Raw genomic sequence first — 20,624 nt, forward strand, 5'->3', positions numbered from 1 at the left:
CGAGTGCAGGTGTACCCGATCCGTTGTTTAAGAGACATGGCCGCCGGGTTTCCGACACGGGAAAAGACGGATATGTTAAAGATGACATAAAAGAGTTGTTGGGTGTCACTTGTATGTTAGGCTTGTACGTTTCCTGGGCTGTAATAAATGATTATCGTTTCTTTGACCTATCTTTTAATTTCGAGCTGCGGTAGGCATTACCCATGCGAAGTGTTATGTTGTACATAAATAAATAATTTATGTTCGTTTGATCGAAGAGAATTAGAACATAAAAACCCGTTTCATGTCCGGCCTTCGTGGCTAGGTGATGACCGATCCACAGGGTCACGAGATGGCAGGTCCGTCGGAACACTAGGTATCCGGTTGAATATGACCATGACGAGGTATCTGACAGACAGCGTGACGTCATATCCGGCTAACAGGATCACATGGTATTGTAATGTCCGACCAATACGACCATGTGATGTCTGCCCCATATGACAATGTAGTGGCCAATCGACAGGGCCACGAGATAACCGGTCAACCTGACCGTGAGATATCCGGCCTCAGCAGACCATGGCCCTTTTAAAGACCCTTTATTGACAAAAACGGAAAATTGTTTGTATATGCCTCCCCCATTCATCTACTTAATGTGTCCAGTGTGTAAAAAGCAAACCTAAATTCCGTATCTAGGCAGACAAGCAATGCCGTGAAACCAGCCAATAAAACACCAACATGATATTCCAAAGCACGAACTCTTTATTCCAACTGTTGGAAATATTTTTTGTTTGAAATAAATAAATAAATAATTTATGGAATGTACTAACATCACATGTGACATATAAAGAAATGTATCATTGCAGATGATATGAAAATAATCGTCGTAAACAGAGTAAACACTGAACCTGATCGCGCTTTGTTATGTATATAAGCATGCCGTGAATGATCCGATTGTTGACATAAGCTTGTGCCGATACTAGAAGGTTCTATCTTCTAAACAATTAAACATCCCAGTGTACAGGGGTAATCCAAGATAATCAAACTTTCTTTTAACACACACTTTCATCGGCATCCATCAGAGTGGACAACACCCCAACATGTTCTTTCCATTTATCGAGATATTCAATCATTCCCGATGGTAAATAAGATTTCTCTACCTCACATTATTGATTTCAATATTCCGACATTTGTACAGTAACTTACGATCCAGATTGGGCAATGACAAACTGTTCAGGTTTTTTCGCGTCCACGTATAGTTGTGCCATGTGAAAGGACAAGTGGACATTGACTATTTTCGAGGCCATCTTAAACGGACAATTAAGAAAAATAACGCCCATTATTTCAAACACCCCCAATATAACAGAATGTCAAAATTGAATGAAATAAATACGCTTGGGAAAAGGGGATGAATGCTTACAAAATAAATACGTTTGGAGGTATAAATAATATTCACATACTACAGTCTCAAAGTGTCCTTTTTCAACAATTCTTGGGCAACTCCTTCTTCACAAGGCACGTGAATATGCACGAAAGACGATTCAATTGTAGCCCACTTTCGTCATGTACACACTTTTCGCAACGTTCTTCACAATCTTCTGACGTTACCCGAAATTCTGTACGTTTGTTTGACGGTGCGCTTCCTCTTGTACATTCAGGGTCGATGGTCCTCCCTTTTGAATCTATGCAGGCTTGGGCACAGGCCTTGCCGTCATACATTTTCTTTCCCCATGACTCCACGCAATTGACACACTCAAACAAACAGCCGTCGTACAGCGTGAATCCTTTCACCAGCAAGGGAATGAGGAAAAGTAGTGCGACGGAAAGTATCGGTTTCATATCTGAAACATCAAATTTTAAAGTATATGTAAAATATATCTTAATCGAACAGACAATTCTGTAGACGTCTAGAGATGTACTGACGTTTAAAGTGGTTGACTTGAACTTTGTAAGGTCATTGCATTGTGAGTCCTTGTTTCTAGGTTAATCTTTTTTTAAAAAAACATCAACAAATCACTGTCATTTTCTTAATGTTTTATACATCAGGCACATCGGGTACATTACTGAAGAATCCGGGGACTGAAAGTGGTGGCATCGATGACATTAAGACCCATTTCTATCAGAATACTTGCTTTTACGTCCATTTACTTGCACTAATGTGCAATTGTAGAGTCCCCAACAACAAACCATCACGGAATCTGACCCGTGATTATCTTCTTTATTAAGTCCGAGTAAATGTAATCAGATCAAACAACCCATCTGTAACACTAGTTTGCGGAATCACGATCAGCGGAACTACATTTTTTTTTAATCAAATGTGTTACACGTATGGCAATGCAAGACCGCGTGACTGCATCTCAACCCTTAGGAACACTTATTACGCAAATATTTCAGCCATACAGTACATACGTGTTAGGTCATCTGAATAAACGATGCATCTTGTTTAGTAATTAACATCTGTGGGACACGGGCTTTTTATTGGGTACCTTTTATGGTAGTCATCAGCTGGCTAGCCATCAGCAAAGATGTACTTTTCCTGATATAATGGTACAGTTAGCAGCGATTAAATCCCTATTAATTATCTTAAGTCTTGTTTTCTAAGACGTTGTGTTACCCATCATGGCTCGTATCATATAATCTAATTTCAATTAGTTTCCCTCGTATTCATTGATATATTCTCAGGTCCATATAAGAAAACAGATTTCACTTTTTCATCTTGTTTAGTAATTGGGTGGGGTAGCCTATTGGTTAAAGCGTAATGCCACAAACTAGGGTGAGATTCCCCACATGGGTACAATGTGTGAAGCCCATTTCTGGTGTCCCCCGCTGTGATAATGCTGAAATATTGTTTTGTAATACAACTGTTAATCATACGCTAATGCTAAAGGTATGCCCAAAACGTCTAAAGGTTCTGACTATATAAACTGGGATATCTATTGGCATACTTCTATGAAATTAAGCGTTCATTCTTCACTACATAAATGTTCAAGATTATCCCATATTTTGTTTAGTGCAGTTAACTTACTAAAGAAGGTTTGATAATTCCCTCGTCCAGACATTAGTGTTGTCATGTACAGAGTATTGGCTAAGGGCGCCCAGTGTCACATTACTAGGTTAATTCAATACAAACTGATGGCTGTGAAGTCTCATGATTATAATACTCTCTCACTGTCAACATCGTTCCGCTTTGAATCACGATCCCTCCTTAAGAAAACGGATTATCGATTTTCCTCCGGTCTATGCAATTGTTGACTGCAATCGGAGACGTTCAAAGATTTTTATATCTGCACCTTCGTGTGTTCTACATGCTCGTCTGACACAGAATGTCATCATTTCATAGGCGTCACATCGAGAACTTGATTACGGGTATTGTTTTGGCATTCACTTGCTACCTAACGATGGTGATTGGAGGTACATATACCTATTTTCAATATGTACGTGGAATGTATATAATCTGGTACACAACTGAGTCAATGCCTGCCCAACTGATCCATCTGTGGGACGCGGGCATTTTATGGTAGTCATCAGCTGGCTAGCCATTAGCAAACATGTACTTTTCTTGATGTAATGGTAGAGTTAGGAGCAGTTAAAATCCTATCAATTATATTAAGTCTTGTTTTCCAAGACGTAGTGTTACCTATCATGGCTCGTATATTATTCGAATCTGTTTTCAATTAGTTTCCATCGTATTCAATGATTTAATCTGAGGTCCATAAAAAAGAAAACTGAATTCACTTTTCCTTTAAGACAGACTTAGGCTCACCTTCAACTGCTCCTTTTGGGGATAATATACCATACCAAAACACATACAACTGGGAGTGCGTGAGTGCGTGAGTGCGTGAGTGAGTGAGTAAGTGAGTGAGTGAGTGAGATTTAACGACGTTTTGCAAGTCTTACGTGTTTTTACACGAGTAAGTGCTAACAGATTTATAAGGAACAGGAAGCATCTTATATTCAGACTCACGACCCATACTCTCCACAGCGAACAGCTTAAAACAACCCGGATCGGTCAGATCGCACCAGTATTTATGTGTTTCTCTCTAACATATTGTAGTCCATTATATAATGATTGTTTGGGTCGAGACTAATAGAGGGCTTATTATAAGCTAAATGCCAACCACTATGATTACTGTTGAAACGGCAGTAACAATTAAACCAACAATAACTAGACACACCAACCAATACACAATTACTACATAACATTGATTTATATATAAAAAGACACCCCAAACAACACACAATTACTACATAACATTAATTAACATAGAAAAAAAAGAAATTTAGGTCTAAGCTAATTGTTTGGCGTAAGAACATCACAGGCATACTAGATATGTAGTCATAATATTTAGAAACGCGAGGGTAGCGTTTTATGCTTTCCTTGATCTACTATTTATCGGTATGTGGGTGTATTTTTATATATAAACATATGCTCTATTGGTTGTGTTTCCTGGCAGCATTAGTTACTGTCTATGCAGGCATAGGTACAGACACCTCACAGACACGCATAAAGCTCTTTCCGTACTGACATCTGATTAATCGTCTTCACTCCGTAGATCTACCATTCTGCTGTTAAGACTATTTAGGGGCGGTGGGGGTAGCCTAGTCGTTAAAGCGTTCGCTCGTCACACCGAAAGCCCGGGTTCGGTTCCCCTCATGGATACAATGTGTAAAGCCCATATTTGGTGTCCCCCGTCGTGATATTGGTGGAATATTGCTAAAAGCGGCGTAAACCTAAACTCACTCACTCACTCACTCAATAATATGTAGACTAACCACGTGCTGATTTTGATACGAACGAATATGTTTAAGGTCACTGAGCGAAAATTCAACATCGGTGTTATTGTTCGATGAGGGCGGTGGGGTAGCCTAGTGGTTAAAACGTTCGCTCGTCACGCTAAAGACCCGGGTTCGATTCCCCACTGGTACAATGTGTGAAGCCCATTTCTGGTCTTCCCCGCCGTGATATTGCTGGAATATTGCTAGAGCAGCGTAAAACCATACTCACTTACTATTGTCCAATGATGCTATGGCGAAAGCTAGTTAGCTACTAAACACTATCCTCAGCAGCGACCGACCGCAAGTCAAGTCTCAACTATGACGTTAGTTTCCGACGTTTTTTTAACGGTTTTGCCTACAGGTCTGACTATAGAAAAAATCTATTTTACGATACGTTTTCATATTCTTATAAATGATATCATTTCATATTTTTACTGTATAGCCCCTTCAAGCAGGTTGTTATTGATTCTTATTATAAGTTTGTGTTGTTGCTTAACACTACACTGAGCAATATACCAGCTTTATGAGAGAGTGAGTATGGTTTAACACCGCTTTTAGGAATATTCCAGCAATATAACGTCGGGGAAGGGGGGGGGGGGGGACAAGAAATGGGCTTCACTCATTGTACCTCATGTGGGGAATCAAACCCGGGTTTTCGGGCATTACGAGCGGATCCTTTGACCACTAGGTTACCCCACCGCCCCTCCAGCTGCATGACTGTATATGATGGACTCAACAAGTGCAGTTACATAAGGATAAACAATCACTGGATTGTCTGGTCCAGACTCGATTATGTACAGACCATCGTCATACAGCTGCAATGTTCCTGAGTGCAGCGTTAAACTAAGAAACAAAATGTTCCAACTCACAATAGCATAGCTAGCCCCAACGCCAGCAGAAAAGAATAATTTATAACACATATGTTTCGAAACAATATGAACTGAGTACCGCTAGGCAACAAATCTATTCGACATCCACCCTGCTCTGGTGCAATCTTAGTCGAACATAACAGAAGAACTATATATTTAATGATTCCATGCTGAAGAGATTGTCAGCTAAATATACATGAAACTTGTTTAATGATTTAAACAATGATATTAGGCGTTACTGATCAATAGTAGAATATGAAAAATTGTAATTTAAAAAAAATGGAAACAACATGGAAGCAATAAGCTAACTTAAGATGATAACCTTTTGTAAATATGTAAGCTATACAGCAACCCGAACATTTAAATATATCTCATGGTCATCTCACAAAAATAGATAACCTTACCTTGAAGCGGACAATAAGTCACAACGGTCCTAACAGTGGGATATGTGGACGTGACTGAAGCCGGACTTGTAGAAGCACTGCCTTATGACAAACTAATACGCCCTCACAGTTCTCTGGCTGAAATACGTGTCAGGCAATAGCCTTCTTACGTTAGCTCTATCACTATAGGTTCTTATGAACATGGCCCTCCCACGATGACATTGGGTTATCGCGCTCTTATTCAGAACTGCCGTGTTGGGCAAAAGGGAATGTTACATCCTAGGCTCAATTCCATTTGCTTTAGATGCAGATGCCAGAGGAATTGGTCTTGTTACCATTAAATACTTAACCGAAAACCAAATCCTTTTACAGGCGATTTTTCTTTCGTTGGTATATTTTTATGTGTTTTTACTGTTCAGTTTCTCCCACAACACTGTTTCTACCCACTTTGCGTCTTGCTCAAGGTAATGTGTCTTTGGAATAAACTATTCTTAATTGTTTGAAGTGGGCTCTTCAGACAAGAACAGTAATTTACCTCTCCCGTATTTAAGGCGAGCACGTTAAAGTTTTTGATAGACTTTATTCAAGTCGAGGTTCGAACGTGCTACACACATCTGAAGCATAAGTTATATTTTAATGCATTTGCCAAGACTCTACATATCTGCAGTAGCAAAATTGAGTGAGTGAATGAGTGAGCGAGTTTAGTTTTACGCCGGTTTCATTCAGCAATACTCCAGCTATATGGCGGCGGTCTGTAAATAATCGAGTCTGGACCAGACAATCCAGTGATCAGCAATGTGAGCATCTAATCTGCGCAATTGGGATATGATGACACGATCAACCAAGTCAGCGAGCCTGACCACCCGATCCCTGATCTTACGACAAACATGGGTTACTGAAGACCCACTCTAACCCGGATCAAGTAAAATGTGGTGTAGCCCCCTTTAGAATTGAAACTGGTCGTTATGAAAATATTGTTTCAGAAAATAGGATATGTTTTAAATGTCTTAATGATATTGAAGATGAAGCACATGTATTGTTTCACTGTGTATTATGTGACGATATCAGGGTGTTACTTTTAAATGATTGTGTTAATGTATGTCCAGATTGTTTAGATAAACCTGATATCGATAAATTATGTATTATATTCAACAATCCTAATCTTTGTTATGTTTTAGCCAAAATTTGAGTTTTAATCCTCAACAGAAGGAAACCACTTTTTTATGCTTAATAATGTTCTGATATGTTTTATGTTTTTAGAATGATTTTTGTCTCATAATTCTCTTTTGAATTTTTCTGTACATTTTACTCTTTTGAATGTTTGTAAATATCAATTGAACGTACAGAAGTGAGACGTAAATATACTACTGTCTGTCAGAGTGAGTGAGTGAGTTTAGTTTTCAGCCGCACTCAACAATATTCCAGCTATATGGCGGCGGTCTGCAAATAATCGAGTCTGGACCAGACAATCCAGTGATCAACAGCATGAACATCGATCTGCACAATAGGGAACCGATGACTTGTGTCAACCAAGTCAGCGAGCCTGACCACCCGATCCCGTTAGTCGCCTCTTACGACAAGCATAGTCGAAACCCACATGAATTACAGGATGTACGAGCCTTTAGATGTAGCAAGCAATCTTCTCCTGTAACGATGACGTTGGAAAATGAGACCTGCACATCCTCGTATTCAAGAAATGTTTGTACTTGTCCTCACAATTACATGTTGTCGCTTTTCATACATCATATGGATTAACACATTCTGGTGATTCATCCAGTGTGAAGAGATATTATTCACAGCTATACGGGATGAGGTACTTGTCACTCAATATCCTTCCGTGGGTATACGTAACTCCAACACCGTACGTGCTTTGTACCGTGACCTCAACTACCAGAACACAGTTATCACTTGTTACTGGTCTGAAGAAGTGGACCCGAGAAGATCCGGGTTAGAATTGATCTTCAGTGGCCCATGCTTGTCGTAAGAGGCGACAAATGGAATCGGGTGGTCAGGCTCGCTGACTTGGTTGAAACGTGTCCTCGTATTCCAATTGCGTAGATCGATCCTCTGTTGATCACTGGATTGTCTAGATCAAATGAAGTCGAAACTGTACGCTTTTAGCAGAGATTACGCGAATACCCTGAGTTTCGGTTTATAATTCACAAATGTTTCACCACTCTTTTCTTTTTACACCTGTCTGGTCCAGACTTGATTATTTACAGATCGCCGCCTTATAGCTGGAATATTGTTGAGTGCGGCGTTAAACAACAACCCTCAACCCAAGAGATAAATCTCCCCGTCGGCAATCAGCACCCTTCGTATTACGTATCCCGTATGTCCAAGCAGTCAGCCACCAGATAAGATGAGGTGAGGTGAAATTGGGTTTTACGTCGTGCTTGAGAATATTTCCTCATATGACGACGTGCATGCGTGTGTATGTGTATGTGTATGTGCGGCTGCTTGTACTAGCCCAGACTTAAGCTGGTTTTATAGTGCTAGCCCACTGAGATACCATGCCGCAGTGAAGCATGAATACCCCACTCAGACACATTATACTGACTCCGAGCCGACCAGTCCTTGCTGTACCCATTAATGCCGAGCGCCAGGCAGGGACCAACAAGTACCATATTTTAACGTCTTTTGGTATGACGGGGTCGGTGATCGAACCCGTGACCTTCCGCTCTCCGGGCGGACGCTCTAACCACTACACCACGGAGGCGGTCCACCAGATAAGACGACTCCCTCAGCAGCAAGCAGGTATAGACTTTCTGTTCCAGAAAGGCAAGTACATCCAAAACCCCCTCCAAGCCACAGACAAACCCCCATCAACAACAAAAGAAGACTCCACAGGAGTAGTCTATCAGATCCATTGCAAATGTGGAGACTCTTATACAGGTGAAACGTCTCGCCATCTCCCACTACGAATTAAGAGCAACAAAACTTCAGTCCAGAAAAAAAGACTCCAAATCCGCCACAGCACCACACCCAAGCCAACCCTGACCATGCCATCCTTTGGGACAACATCCACATCCTGGAAACCAACCGAGCAGACTACAAGATTAGGAAACTTCTTGAAGCCATAAAATTTCAACCCCTCAACCCCACCATGAACCGTGATCAAGGTTATTTTATCTCCTCGGCCTATCACCACCTAATTAAAGATCACCAGTAATCCACCCATACCTTGTCCAATTGGCTTCCATGCTCCCTTTTGTGCATTGTAATCACAACCAATCAATGTGTACATCAACCTACTCTCTTCAACTCACGATTACAATCTCAGTGTACATCAACTCATCTATTGTATAAACTCATTCTGCATATTGTTTTAATCACTACTATTCTGCCCAAATCATTAATTAGCACCCAGTGTATATCAACCTTGTCAGTTGTATATACTCACTGCGCAGCTATGTATGTATTGTCCTTGTTACACCATTTTGTATCACTTGCTTAATAACGGTGTTAGTACCTACACCGAAACGTCGCACTCATTGCAATTAAGATGTTGACTGTCCATAGAACTTGATTTTCCAACAACCAATCAAATCCTTTTACACCGAATGGAATCTCGTGAGGTAATCAAGACGCATTGACGCTTCCTATTTATGATTTATAGAAAACGGGATTGTCACTGTTTATTATAATGATGTGGCTTTGTATCAAAAGATTCCCAGCAAGATCGCCCGGATGTAGAATTTTCTAGAGTATGGAGGTGTAAGTTGTATGTACCTATTGCACGAACAATATATTAATCTGACGCTACTAAATTCACGGCAACGTTCAGAATAAGAATTACACACATTTTGGCATTTTCTTCAAAGAAAGGGACTGGCGAAAAATGTTGTCATCTTTGATGAACTGGTAAATACTGCTACTGTCATTAAGATTTCACACTAACTAGAATATTTCCGCTTTCATTTGCCGCATAGCCTTTGCGCGTTGAACGTAGACAAAAGGCGGTACTACGAGTCGCATATTAGTTGATGGTCTTTCGCTTTGATCTCGTCGCCATTACTGATAGAATAACACACAAATTAGATGTTGCAGCATGTACGTACCACTAAGTGATAGATGAAACAAAGGATCATCGCCGAAGGCATGCTTATGCTCATACCTTTATAGCAGTAAAAGGACATGCGTAGTAATTCTGTGTTGCTGTATGAATGTCAGACTTTGTCGTTTGAAGTTTCAGATTTGGGTTCAGTGTTGTCTAATTACCAGCTGTTCCTTCATCCTGCTGAGGAGATGTACTTCAACAGTACATTTTTTTTCTGCACTGTTACATGCTATATTTTGGATTACACTTCCTCAGGAAAGTACAGATTCTAGTGCTTGTTTTGGGTTTAGCTGGCGAATGAGGTACCTTACTCGGAGACTTATGGTTCGAATCCCGAACGAGACTCAACCTAAAACGAATTTGCGAATCCGTACCTTACTGAGAAAGTATAATCCCAAGTTGCATTTGACCACTTTCTAAAGGTAACAGTGTATTCAACACAACGTTGTGTTTATTACACAAGGGCTGGCACGGGGCCAAATTTTTTACTCGGGTATCCAACGCCCAATTACCCTACCTTACCCTACCCGGATATCCGTTATGCTAATTCCTGACATTAAATTTGCAAGAAATGGCAATATATCCTTGAGCTCGGAGGCTAATATTTCGTGTTGTTCAATACCTTAACTATGTATTATATTCAAAAGAACAGAAAGAACTGTCTGTCTAAATCTTCAGACGACACACAACATTTTAATCATGAAAGAATAACATATTACATTTGTTTAATCTATTAGTCACATGATCAAATCGGGTCCGGGTATTGAGACGGGTACCCGAGTCTAACTCATTACCCACCCGTCCCGGGTATCCGGGTTACCCGTCCCAGCCCTATATTCCACGCATGTGACACGTATCTTGGTACAGTTGTGTATTTCTAAATAGAAACACACAACACTGTTGACATTCAAAACAGTCATTTTGTCCATGATAAACAACAACACCTGCTATTGTTTGCATTCCTGACATTAGTAAATAGCTTCTGACGCTGAACGCAAATATACAAACCCATTGAAAGCACATATATATGATAGAAATCCAATCAAATCGTGAACAAGTATAGCTGGTGGGAAGAGTTGGACTTCCTACACATTGCAGCTGTTAAGTAATCGTTGATCATACCATATCAATGCAACTTCGACAGTCGTCAAGTGCAGTTAGTACTGAAGTAGTCCCATTAGTTAGAATCTCCAATGACCACTTTGTGCCCGGCCACTTAGTCCAGAGCGTGCTCCGCCATTAACTGTGCTCGCCACACTCGTTTACACAACCCACAGCCATACTCTAATGATTGGGTTGTACAAACGTTTGTTCCTCTCTCGTTGGTTACAAACTACTTACAGATGAATAATGGGCCTTTGAGGAAGAGGTTAGACATATTTTCTTTGTGAGATGTTTACATTTATTTTAGTTTCAGTAAATTTATTAATCCATGTTGTTATATTATGTTTCTTAGATGTATAAGAGAATAATACATTTATTTGGTGTTTCCCTCCTGAAACATATCCAGTGGCGTGCAAGAGGCAAATTCCAAGGGCGTGAGAAGATGACATGTATATAAACGGATAACTGAAAATGATTGTGAGGGTGTTCCCGAAAATGGTTAGAAAGCCGCCCACACAAAATGTAGGTGTTTACCGGAGCCCTGACAACAATACGTCTGTCATACGACTGTGTGTTGCCCTGCAACCAATCTGGTCTTGACCAATCATATGATGGACCAGACAGTCCATGGATACCATAATGCAATCAGTGACTTTGTTGTAAATAAGAACCAAAGTAAACAAAATAGAGACAACTCATCAGCATAATGTATAAAATGCCATTATTTTTTAATGACACACACATTCGTGTACTGTGAATATATTCAATGTGTATCACGGCATGAAACTTGTACGAACTACATATAATACGGTATCTGTACAGTTCAGTGTGTTAGTAAATGTGTGTCTCAATGGACAAACAGAATCTTAATCTGAATACTAGAATCTGTTCAGTTTTGATTTACAGTTCTCTCATCTAAATGAATGACTATTTATCGTTTTCTATAAAACAGATTTTCAGTAATTTGCTTTTTACGTCCAATGGAATCGGTTTCGGATCATAATCGTGACTGATTATTCTCTGACAGTGACGTTTGGCATTTCATAACTTTGTTTTTAGGTAATGCTTTGAGCAAGAAAGGTCGTCCAAAATTAAGATAATCTCATTCCTAACATCCTTAATTGCTGTTATGTATAAAGAGTTGGAGGATTTATTGTCGATCTGGATCTAGGAGACATCAGAAAAGAAAAGATTTTGCGAAGACAACAGAAATTCGTTTGATCAACATTAAATTTTCAGTTAAAAGCAATCAAATGTAAAGTCACCTCAAATAAAAGTTTTTATGAATATGTTATATTAGACATGAAATACGATACTTATTAGCAATATGTCTACTTATTTCGAAGACGCTGCTTCTGTAAATCGGTAGAGTTATCAGTTATAAACCCTATTCCAATAATATCTTCAACAAGGACGCAAACATAAAACCTTTGGAATCGAACTAAACCTAAACCATTTGACGATTGAACACTTTAACATATCGGCCGTTCTGACACCATAAAGCAGGCAACAAACATCTGCAGGCATATACAGTCTATATTATATTTACATATTATTTCATTATGCTATAACTAAATACACCCTCACAAAGAACAGTAAATGACGATGTATATGCAATGCAAGTGAATGTATATACAATATAGATATGTGTGTCTGAATTTGGATTGCTGCTTTGTAGCATTATCTCAATGCAGGAGAAAACCAAATATGACACGTACCTGAAAGTGTCCGTGTTTCTTTGAGTAAATAATCGACTTGCCTGTGCATGTGTTTGTGACGTTTACCATCGATGGGCAAGGATGCACTGACCTGGTACCAATAGTTTGGTGAAAGTGGTTCATAAACACATGATCATGTGATTCGGAAACGTACAAAAGACTCTAATGGATTTCTTATGAGTATGGAAAGGCCTTTGTTGCTTCTATTCACACATATTACACATACGGGAAAGCGAAACATGAGAAATCCTACTGTATAACCAGAAAGAGTCATGGTCTGTGGCATTACCGTAGTAAATATGTGCAGCCGTACTGCCATAGATGCCTGTGATCAAAGTCGACGCTAAGTGATAACGTATTAAATGCTCATCGAACAATGAATATCCGACAATAGATCCATCAGCAGTCATCAGTCAGTCATTGCAAGCACCTGTTACATTACGTTCGTGACAACCCTTTGATGCTTCTGGAGGGGATGGTCGTATGAAGTATCATTATATCTAAATTTGTGAATAGTGTGTTACCTGTTGCTCCAAATATATCTTTTTTATTGTACAAGGGCGTCTGAACTGTTTGAGATATATTTACCAGGAGGAGTGGTTGATTTTCTGTAAATGTTTTTAAGTGACTGTTGAACACAACACAGCCATGCATGAGTATATGTTGACCTCTGTTAACTCTCAACATGTTATATCATGTAACCACGAGTGAAATAAAGGTCAGTTCAGGTGATCTCGGTTATCATCACAGCTCCGCAGATCTACACGGATCATAGGAAATGTACCGCTGGAGATCTAAATGGGTTGTATGTAATGTACCGCTGTATAGCTACAACGATTGTGGGTAATGTACCGCTGTAGATCTACATGGATTGTAGGTAATGTACCGCTGGAGATCTACATGGATTGTAGGCAATGTACCGCTGGAGATCTAAATGGGTTGTAGGTAATGTACCGCTGGAGATCTACATGGATTGTGTGTAATGTACCGCTGGAGATCTACATGGATTGTAGGCAATGTACCGCTGGAGATCTACATGGGTTGTCGGTAATGTACCGCTGTAGATCTACATGGATTGTGGGTAATGTACCGCTTCAGATCTATTCTGATTGTAGGTAATGTACCGCTTCAGGTCTACATGGATTGTAGGTTATGTACCGCTTCAGGTCTACATGGATTGTGGGTAATGTACCGCTGTAGGTCTACATGGATTGTGGGTAATGTACCGCTGTAGATCTACATGGATTGTGGGTAATGTACCGCTTCAGATCTACATGGGTTGTAGGTAATACACCGCTTCAGGTCTACATGCATTGTCGGTCTATATGGGTTGTAGGTGATGTACCGCTGCAGATCTATACTGATTGTAGGTGATGTTCCAGCGCAAATGTTCATCAGTTGTCTGTAGTTTACCGGTTAAGACCAACATGTTTAGCTACAATGTACTGATGAAGATCAAAATGGGTTGTAGGGAATCTGTTATCTTCCAGTAACAAGATGTATATGTGCTATGACTCCTCCTTTTCCTTTTAGATTTAAAGGTAACTGTTGCTGAGTGGTTATGGTGGATCATGTGTGCCTCAAAAGATAGACTCGTAATGAATCGATAATGAATCATTTCTAAGTCCCTTTTGTTTTGCCTTGCCACCGATTATGATACAACGCCAATTTAGTTTAGCCACCTGCTTTGTACCAATACGCGGACCAACGACGCCAAGCTCCCCAATTCTGTGTTCGAACTGGTCTGTTATACACAGAGTGATCGATATCTAAGTCCATATACTCACGATCGTCCAGTCATGAGCACCGTTACCTTGAGTATATATCGTGACTACCGATGCATGAACTATACCCTGCTAACACAAGTTTAGAAGAGTAATTACACAGGTAAGGATTGACTACACTTTCAAGAATATTATCAAGATTATCACTTAATCAGCTCTCAGCCAGTTATGGAAATTGGAGTTCGAAGTTCACTTGAGATTAATATGAGCTGACCAGACAGAGACGTAAAGTAATTACCTGACATATTATGGGTGGCTGAAACACTCTGAGCCAAATTATACTAGACAGTGTTGATGGAGATGGCTGATAAATATTCTTCAACAACATTCCCTCAGACACATAGAATCCCCACAACTGTGACCTAGTGCTGGATCATTCTGGTGTAGAAGGCTTCCTTCTACTGATGTAAACGTCCTCCACACCAGGAGAGAGTGAATGTATTTTTACGCCGCTTTTAGCAATTTTCCAGCAATATCACGGCGGGGGATACCAGAAATGGGTTTCACACTTTGTACCCATGTGGGGAATCAAACCAGGGTCTTCGGCGTGACGAGCAAACGCTTTAACCACTACGCTACCCGACCGCCCCCTCCACATCAGGAATGACGTTGTCATCATTTGCAAAAAGTTTGACAGATACGTCCGGTGACTGATATCACGAGCATCGATGTATCCTATCAGGGCACGATGACTCAGGCACTGGTGAATTATACTTGTGGAACAAAATTGCTTCAATAAGTGTTCACTACGTTGCAATTCTTACGTAGTTTTCTAGGCAAATTAGTACGATAACAGTCATTGATGGTCTGACCTGGGCCCTGCCAACAACAGGGTTTAATTTGGAATCCCAGAAAACCGAAGTTAATTGAACAGACTTTTTTTTCTTCTTCGGAGACGATTTTCAAAAGCTGCTGTTTAATCTCTGGCTGTTGGCGGTGAAGCAAAGACCTTTTCATGATTGCAAACCATTCAACAACATAACTTGTATCCACATAAAAATGACGTGAATTCTCACGAGAGATAAAGAAGCTGAAGCGGTGCTGATCAGGAGTCAGAAACCACTCTCGTGGCTATGTGACATGTGGTGAGTCGTTGATCAACCGTAACCATACCAACATCTTCTGTGGTAAAGCGCTTAATGGATCGTTCAGGTGGAAAATATTTCAAATATTTTGACTCCACTTGTATCCTTATATCGTTAACTTGAAAATCTGTATTGCTTTATTTGCAAGATTTAGAAAGCTTTGAATGAAATTTTAAAAACGATTTCAATTACATGAATTATACTTGAAACTAAAATACTCTACTTTGTGAGAACAGATGTTAAAATCCTAATCTGTTTAACGTAAATGTTCACTTATACGTGACACAAATGTCACCGGTATGGCGTTATTATTCCTTGCTGTGGAGTTATGATTCGTGGTGAATTATTAGTTTTACCCACACGGGTTATAAATCAATGGCTTGTTCGTGAGCTGTTCTCTCTGACTGAGTATGAAGTACTAATAATTAGTGTCAGAGAATGTACATGAATTGACAAAGGGACTGGAAAGAAAATAGAGGCTGGATCTACTCTTGCACCTGTTCCAACATTTCATCAAATAAATAAACACAACAAGATGTACCAGTTAATTTTAATTTATGGCAGAAAACAATACTTAATCTTTAAAAAGTGTTTGGTTTCAAACAAGAGAAACTTTGATCTTGGTCGTTTACATGGGATATGACTCTAAAGACCTAAAATCTTCATTGATGGATGTTTGTTGTGTTGCACTTGTCTAAAACAAACGATATAATTGCTGCCTGACCGTAGGTAAATTAAAATGTGAAAAACTGTTTACGACGCTTTGTAACACGAAGTTTTATTTGCAGCATTATGATTGATTTCAATATAACTCAATCATTTGAGTATTTCGGTATGTTTTGTCGTGTCACATGTATCCTAAATATTCTGAAATATAAAGAGACAAAACTAAATATATTGAACACGAAAACAGTGTATAATTAACGTTCTGTGTCCACTTGCACGAAGTGGATCCTAGCACTGCGACTATCGCAACTCCCATCCGTTACCAAAGGCTTACGATTGTCGTAGTGCTAAGGCCGCTTTGGGCAAGTGGACCCTGTCATGCAAATCATTAATATTAGGAATGCTTTGTTTCACATCAACTTAGAAAGTATCTGTTAATTACAGCCAGGAATCAAATTCTTAAAAAGCGTATTATAACATGAATGTCTTAAGGATAAGGTTGATGCAATTATCACGGGCGATGGTAATGCATTCGTGCTGAGAATATTTTGTAATGCTTCACTGTGTTTTATCTACGGTACAGGATAACCCTAAACCGCTAATACTACACAAACAAGGCTAGGTGATCAAAGTTTATTTATACCCATGCCAGACCATTATATTGGTCCCTGAGCATCGGTTTGAATCATTTGCGTGGTAATATCATTACCCAGATTGAATTACAAAGCAGTCAACATAGAGCTGCCCTGTGGAGAGGTATTGATCTTTAATCACACGCTGTCCTAACTTTAGGCACAAAAGAGTACTTAAAACCTTTTAGTGTTCGTTAGGTCAAACGCTAAGTCGCTTTCAGGACGTGATCACATGTTGATCGTGGGATACATGTCGGTGAATCAGGTTTGTTCTACAGGGGAAATCAGAGTCGGTTTAGAACTTACATTATCACGTTATCTTGTTAAGCCAAACATACACCGGTATGATGGGATGTGGGCAAGAGGGTATCTTTTCTTGAGTCTATGAAAATAGACCCGAAAGATCAATATAGAGACAGGAAACTGGTCATCAGATATTATGAATGTGTTTGCTGGATGGGCTGAGGAAAGTTGCCTTAAAGATTTGTTGATGGTTAATAATTGTCGTTAATAACCTACGCATGACAAGATCCTTTCAATAATCGACATCACAATAACGAAAGCAATAAAATCAATGTCTCTTAACCTCATGTATGTATGCATGTATGTACGTATGAGGTTAGGAGAGACTGATTTTACTGCTTTTGTTATTGTTATGTCTATTATACATGTATGTATGTATGTATGTATGTATGTATGTATGTATGTATGTATGTATGTATGTATGTATGTATGTATGTATGTATGTATGTATGTATGTATGTATGTATGTATGTATGTATGTATGTATGTATGTATGTATGTATGTATGTATGTATGTATGTATGTATGTTTTGTTCGTTGTTTAACGCCGCACTTAACATTTAGCTACATGGCGGCGGTTGTACATAATCGAGTCTCGATCAGACGATCCAGTGATCAACATCACGAGTATCGTTCTGCTCAATTAGGATACGATGACATGTGTCAACCAAGTAAGCGAGCCTCACCACCCGATCCCTTTAGTCCTACAAAGAGCATGTGGGTTGCTGAAGACCAATTCTAACCCATATCTTCACGTAGGTATGTATGCATGTGTGCAGGCGTTCATGCGTGCGGACATACATACATACAAACATACATGCCTGCACGTTCTTAGTCTTAATGCTTTAGGATAAGGAACGATATTAATGACGACATTTGTTGTGACAGTATACTCCCGTCAAGTGCACGTACATAACACATAAAATGTCAAGTTGGTGAACATATTTAATCAAGACTCCTCAAAATAAGAAGACGTCTAGATGGGAATATAACTAAGTCATGCTACTCTAGCCCTTTGCTTCATGGAAGATACAAACCAATTCTATCTTTTTAGTAAATACTGTTGATTAAAATCCATACTTGTTTTTGCAAAAATGAAAGAAACCACATTGGTCTTGTTGCAATGCTCGTTGATTAGAACATGAGAATCTTCCTAATATATACGAATAGAGCATATAAAACTGGCTAATGGCCAACATAACTGCCATTTGGGATACAAAATATTGTTTCAGTAAGGAGTATTAATCTCGAGATGTCGGGATTGTGCAATGACACGTAATAGAATGTATATGTTGCAGGAATAAAAATCTAACGCAGATTGGTTTCAGAGCGAGAAATTCAATTCTATAAATCGTTAATGTCTACATCGAACCACAGAGGAGGAAAAGACCAAATTTATGATGATTGCTGAGTGTGTTTCGCAATAAAGTATTTTAGAAGGAATACTTAAATAGCTTCCATTAAAAAGTACGCCTAGAGAAAACACCTCATCGTTCCGGTATCGTGAAAAAAGTAACTGAGGAATAATAGGTTCTCAAATTCACATACATTCACGTATTAGTATATACCTAACAAAGTGACTTTAAGAGTATGTAAACATCAATTTAGCCTTTAATCAGTCCTTGTCCCTGGAAGGTTTAACTGAAGTCACGGCATATGTCATATTTCTTAGCCTTTTTAGCTTTATCGGTTGAAGGTAATGCGAGACAACCATTTACCTATGAATACACAATGCCATTTAGAAAGTGGTCAGTTGTAACATATGTTATATTTGAGATTACACTTTCTCAGTAAAGTACAGATTCTAGTACTTTTGTTGGTTTGAGTCTCATCCGGGATTCGACCCTACACCCTCAGAGTCAGGCACCTAATCGCCAGCACACAGAGTCAGCCGCCTAACCTGCTCCGCCACCGCGGCTACCTTTTCATGTAAATTGTGTTGACAGCTGTAGAGTAGGACATGCTTATCCTTTTTGCCAAGCTCAATTATTTTCAGTGATCTATTTACAATTTACATTGAATCTGTTTCGGGAGATGCTCGGTACTGATTATTTCTGGCCTTGACGTTTAATATTTCTGACTGTAATACCTCTTCTCTTGAATATCTGATATTTTAATTACTGTTATGCAGTTTCCTGTCCCTTGAGTGCAGTCGCGAAAGAAAATACTCGAAAACTATCTGGTGTATATTGATATTACTTGTTTTTTCCTATGAGCAAAGTCATAAATTCATGTTTTGAACTCAAATATTCTGCATGTTTTGTGTCTTAAGCAGCATAATGAAAACCATGGTATGATTTTTGTTTCTATTTTGGAGAAAAACACTCGTTTCACACAAAAACCAACAGAGTCATCTCTAGATAATGATTATTCAGTGCATTGTAATATTTCTTTATATATGCTCATACAAGCGGATCCTGAATAAATATAATTGAACACCATGGAACTCATCTCCCACCAGTAACGTATGTTGGTCGTATGATAATGACCAACATACGTTACTGACCAACATACGTGGTCTGGCTTGGTGACATATGTTTTGCTGATACTGTCAAGCACAGAGTTGTCTGACCCAGACTCGATTATAAATAGGCCGGAGTCACAGTTGCGCTATTGTTGAGTGCAAGCAAAAAGCCGCATACTGTGAGTGGGAGACAGCTTTTGTACTTTGGCAAAACTAAGAATATTCGGTTCATGTCTTCTGAAGGTAGGAACTGAAACTATCATACTAATAGTATTCCCCAGCATACCTAGTTGGCATCTGACATTTTTGCTACTTCGTTTCCAAGTTCTTGAAAGGCATTTATAAGTTGAGTGAGTGAGTGAGTTTGTCTTGTAAACATGTAACAGTGAGTGAGTCTTAGTTTTACGCCGCTTTAAGCAATAATCCAGCAATATCACGGCGGGGGACACCAGAAATGGGCTTCACACATTGTACCCATGTGGGGAATCTGCGTGATGAGCAAACGCTTTAACCACTATTCTACCCCACCGTCCTGGACAAACATGAATACATGACACATTTGTATGGATAACAACTTATTTTTATTCTTTATACGACGTTCCAAAGCTAATTCTTGCTCCTTCTGATCATTCAGTTGATGAAGAAACAAGAATTAGCTCTGAAACGTCGTATAAAGAATAAAAGAAGTTGTTATCCATACAAATGTGTGTCATGTGTTCAAACTTCGTTTCCATTTGATTAAAATTGTCTAATTGCTGAATATTATTCAATAGGACATACATTTTCAGCTAATCCTTTACTACT

At 39.3% G+C, this 20,624-nt stretch overlaps 1 long non-coding RNA gene across 1 annotated transcript in view; it reads right to left on the bottom strand.

Moving 5' to 3' along the window:
- Positions 1–720: 720 nt before the first annotated feature.
- Positions 721–20,624, bottom strand: part of LOC124267240 — a 34,454-nt gene continuing 14,550 nt past the window's right edge. Inside the window, exon 2 of the long non-coding RNA XR_006895984.1 lies at positions 721–1,817. This is a non-coding gene — a long non-coding RNA (uncharacterized LOC124267240). The remainder of the gene's footprint in view (positions 1,818–20,624) is intronic.

This window comes from Haliotis rubra, unplaced genomic scaffold, assembly GCF_003918875.1.
Source record: "Haliotis rubra isolate DU_JTF1 unplaced genomic scaffold, ASM391887v1 Scf13, whole genome shotgun sequence".
NCBI lineage: Eukaryota > Metazoa > Mollusca > Gastropoda > Lepetellida > Haliotidae > Haliotis > Haliotis rubra.